Genomic DNA, 5,416 nt, shown 5'->3' on the forward strand with positions numbered 1-5,416 from the left:
GCTAAGAGATCAAGAGATCAATTGTTGTGTCTATGGGGTGCCCCCCTCCTCCGTATATAAAGGGGGGAGGAGGAGAGGGCCAGCCAAGGGGAGGAGGCACGCCCAAGGGGGGCAATCCTACTCCAAGTAGGATTCCCCCCTCTTTCCTAGTCCAAGTAGGAGAGGGGAAGGAAGGGGAGGAGAAGAAGAAGGAAAGGGGGGCCGACCCCCTAGTCCATCGGTTTGGGCTAGGGGGGTCGCGCGCCCCTAGCTGGCCGCCTCTCCTCTTCCACCACTTGGGCCCATGAGGCCCAATAACCCCCCGGGAGGTTCCGGTAACCTCCCGGTTTCTCCGGTATTTATCCGATAACCCCCGGAACTCATCCGGTGTCCGGATATAACATTCCAATATATCAATCTTAACGTCTCGACCATTTCGAGACTCCTCGTCATGTCCGTGATCACATCCGGGACTCCGAACTACCTTCGGTACATCAAAACACAAAACTCATAATACCGATCGTCATCTAAGTTGAAGCGTGCGGACCCTACGGGTTCGAGAACTATGTAGACATGACCAAGACACGTTTCCAGTCAATAACCAATAGCGGAACCTGGATGCTCATATTGGCTCCTACATATTCTGCGAAGATCTTTATCGGTCAAACCGCATAACAACATACGTTGTTCCCTTTGTCATCGGTATGTTACTTGCCCGAGATTCGACCGTAGGTATCTCAATACCTAGTTCAATCTCGTTACCGGCAAGTCTCTTTACTCGTTCCGTAATACATCATCTCACAACTAACTCATTAGTCACAATGCTTGCAAGGCTTATAGTGATGTGCATTACTGAGAGGGCCCAGAGATACCTCTCCGACAATCGGAGTGACAAATCCTAATCTCGAAATACGCCAACCCAACAAGTACCTTCGGAGACACCTGTAGAGCACCTTTATAATCACCCAGTTACATTGTGACGTTTGATAGCACACAAGGTGTTCCTCCGGTAAACGGTAGTTGCATAATCTCATAGTCATAGGAACATGTATAAGTCATGAACAAAGCAATAGCAACATACTAAACGATCAAGTGCTATGCTAACAGAATGGGTCAAGTCAATCACATCATTCTCCTAATGATGTGATCCCGTTAATCAAATGACAACTCATGTCCATGGCTAGGAAACTTAACAATCTTTGATTAACGAGCTAGTCAAGTAGAGGCATACTAGTGACATTATGTTTGTCTATGTATTCACACATGTATTACGTTTCCGGTTAATACAATTCTAGCATGAATAATAAACATTTATCATGATATGAGGAAGTAAATAATAACTTTATTATTGCCTCTAGGGCATATTTCCTTCACTCGGATGGCGCGATCTGCTCCGGATCTAAGGCCAGAGCGGCTACAGGTGCAATTCCTGGGTATGGTCTGATGACAGATTTAAGTCATGTTCATCGCGGTGACAGGGAGCGGCTGCCGTGGTTTCGAATCCGTCGAAGATCAAGTCTCCATGGATATCCGCGACATAGTTCAAGCTCCCAAATCTGACCTGATGGCCAGGGGCGTAGCTGTCGATCTGCTCCAGATGGCCAAGCGAGTTGGCCCGCAGTGCGAAGCCGCCGAATACGAAGATTTGTCCAGGGAGGAAGGTCTCCCCTTGGACAGCATTGTTGTGGATGATTGAAGGAGCCATCGAACTTCTTGACGACGGCACAGTGGAACTCTCAATGAAAGCACCAATGTCGTGTCAAAACCGGTGGATGTCGGGTAGGGGGTCCCGAGCTGTGCGTCTAAGGTCGATGGTAACAGGAGACGGGGGACACAATGTTTACCCAGGTTCGGACCCTCTCTATGGAGGTAATACCCTACTTCCTGCTTGATTGATCTTGATGAATATGAGTATTACAAGAGTTGATCTACCACGAGATCGTAATGGCTAAAACCCTAGAAGTCTAGCCTGTATGACTACAATTATGAGTATCTGCCGATCCGAACTAAGCCCTCCGGTTTATATGGACACCGGAAGAGACTAGGGTTACACAAAGTCGGTTACAGAGAAAGGAATCTTCATATTTTGTCGCCAACCTTGCCTTCCACGCCAAGGAGAGTCCCATCTGGACACGAGTAGAGTCTTCGGTCTTCGTATCTTCATAGCCCATTAGTCCAGCCCACGTCCATCAGGCCGGACGCCCGAGGACCCCTTAGTCCAGGACTCCCTCACCAAGAGGGCCCAAAAATACCTCTCCGACAATCGTAGTGACAAATCCTAATCCTGATCTATGCCAACTCAACAAACACCATCGGAGACACCTGTAGAGCATCTTTATAATCACCCAGTTACGTTGTGACGTTTGATAGCACACTAAGTGTTCCTCCGGTATTCGGGAGTTGCATAATCTCATAGTCATAGGAACATGTATAAGTCATGAAGAAAGCAATAGCAATAAACTAAACGATCATAGTGCTAAGCACAGATGGGTCTTGTCCATCACATCATTCTCCAATGATGTGAACGCGTTCATCAAATGACAACACATGTCTATGGCTAGGAAACTTAACCATCTTTGATTAACGAGCTAGTCTAGTAGAGGCATACTAGGGACACTCTGTTTGTCTATGTATTCACACATGTACTAAGTTTCCGGTTAATACAATTCTAGCATGAATAATAAACATTTATCATGATATAAGGAAATATAAATAACAACTTTATTATTGCCTCTAGGGCATATTTCCTTCATGTCTATTACCATCGCACCAAGGCTATCAGCTCGGGACCACCCACCCAATATCTGTTTGATTTGACTCTATCACATCCGAGTTTTATTATGATTTTTCTATCGGCCTTTTCACAGTTTTGTATTGGGTTTTCCTTTTTTTCCTCTTATTGTTTTCTTTTCTTAGCTTTGTTTCATTTTTCAACACATGTCTATTTTTTCATACATATTATACATCTTTGGTGCATACTAGGAATATTTTTTATACACGTTTAACATTTTTCAAATGCATGATTGATATTTTTTTCAAATTTATATACTTAGTACACTTTTTGTACACGTTGTAAACTTTTGTATACATCTACAAAATTTATATAAGTTTATTTTTTCAAATATGTGTTTTGAACTCTTTTTTTAATATGTGTTAACCAATTTTTTGAATAGACATCAATTTTTTTCACTAACACAAAACATTTTATTTAAATTATGAAAACAGTTTTTCTTTTACATTGCTAAACATTTTTTGAAAAACATTCACAAACATATTTTTGAACTGTGTGGTTTTCTTAAAATATAACGTATATTTCTTGAATTACACAATATTTTCTCCATTGTATAACATTTTACAAAGATCACGTATATTTTTGGAAAGGCGTGAACATTTTTTAAATGTCACATACATTTTTGTAATGATACAAACATTTTCTGAAAGTTGACCGAACATTTTTTTACATTACATGAACATTTTTTAAATGTGCCATGACGGTTAAAATATTAACTATTTTTTCATAATAAAGCTATTTAGTACTTTTTTGAATATAAACAAAAGAAAAAAACATGTGGTCGATGTTAGGGTGACCAAACCACATGGCTACTAGCCAGCTTCCAGGGTCACCCCCAGGTTTGCACTTGGTAGTAAATATTTTGTTGTGCTCGGAACCTGCCCCGGAGGGTGCCCGATGTCTTCATGGTAGGGATGGCAGTGGGTAGGGTATGGGCGGTACAACCTCCTTTTGCCCAAACCCTTGCCCAAAAAACATTATATACTAGAACCGATGCCCATACCCACCGGGTATCCTATACCCAAAATGGGTATCCAAATGGGTACAATGTATAGCATTTGCACTTTAAAAAAGTAGAGAAATGTTTCTAAAATTCGAATGAATTTGATGAGCAGTCTAGCATCGATGCGGCCTCCTCCAGCGGGTGGTATCTTGGAGGCGGCAGGGGAGTACGAGCAGTGGGACGCGATAGTGGCAACTGGACATTACTGGATCGAGAGGTGGACAAGAGTCCGGTGGTGATGGGTCGAGGTTTCATCATTTCAAAGAGTCAAATAGGACGTAAGAGTGACGAGTTGGTGGTTGTGGGCCTACAAGCTATGGCTAATTTAGGGCATAAGAGATTTTGAGTTGGGCCATAGGAGTTAGGAGTTGACTCAGACATGTCATAGGAGTTATTTTCATTTTTTTCTGGGTATCCATTGTTTTACCCATGGGCGCAATTTCATACCCATGCCCTGCCCATTTATTTTTCAGGTATGCATATCCATTACACATGGGCACAAAATCTTGCCAAATCTTGCCCATGCCCGTTGTTTTCGATTAGGGTACCCATGGGCAAACTGCCATTCCTACTTCGGTGCATCTCTGGGTCAGCCTCTCAGGCTAGTGCAACCTTTCTGTTGTGTCCATAGTCTACCCAAAGCCTTCGAGGTTTCTCAGAGCCTCCGAACCACGTAAAATATGTGGGTGATCATTGAATTTGAGGGCCTATATAAGGCCACCTTCTTCCCCGCGAAGAAGGCGACGATTACATTCTCTCTCCTTCATTGTTCTAGCTCAAATTTCTTGGAGATATCCCTTCCCTTCCACTCAAATTTATTGATATTTTGGGGAGTGAAAGAGAAGTGCCCGGTTTACATTCCTACCAAAACAAAAATTGGTTCCCCTCGTTTCCTTGGTGGATCTTGTTACTCTCGGAGGTTGGAGACTCCTAGGCGGTAGGAGTGCCTGGTGAGAAATCAATTTGTGATCTTCACCGTCGTTTACGAAGGTTTCAAGGCCGCCTCAAGGTCTACCACTAGTGGTTGAGAATAGTCTTCGTGGTGTTATCTCAAGGAGAAAAGCGTGAGCCTTCGTGGTAACACACATCTCTCCAAGGATGACTAGTTTCCCTCTAAGGAAGCGAACATCATGATACATCCTTGTCTTTGGTTATACCTAACCCTAGTTTTTAATTGTGGGTTACTTCGATCATTTGACCTGCATTAATCATATATGATTGTTTATCTCACCATAGTTATTTAAACACACCTTTATATTCTGCATTGCCTAAACTTGCTCATAATCAACGAAAACAATTGTATTCCCTATTCACCTCGTCCCCTTTGGCCCATCTTGATCCTTTTGGCGTTGCTAAGAGACCAAACGTGCACCCCGCCTTCTCTCCGTGGGCCAGCCCATTAGCGATTTTGCCGACCTACCGCTACAGGATTTTGTGAGCTGTTTTTTTCTTCTCAAAATTGGGTAGCGTGCTACTGAAAGTTTTTTGCCGGGCCACTGCTAGAGGATGTTTTGAGCTATTTTTTTCTCAAAACCAGCTAGTGTGCTACTAAAAATGTTTCAAAATTTAAAACATGTTCCAGATTTAAAAAAAACATTTAAGAATTTTAAAATATTCATGATTTTTTAAAAATGTTCCGAAAT

Source organism: Triticum aestivum, chromosome 3D (genome assembly GCF_018294505.1).
Source record: "Triticum aestivum cultivar Chinese Spring chromosome 3D, IWGSC CS RefSeq v2.1, whole genome shotgun sequence".
Taxonomy (NCBI): domain Eukaryota; kingdom Viridiplantae; phylum Streptophyta; class Magnoliopsida; order Poales; family Poaceae; genus Triticum; species Triticum aestivum.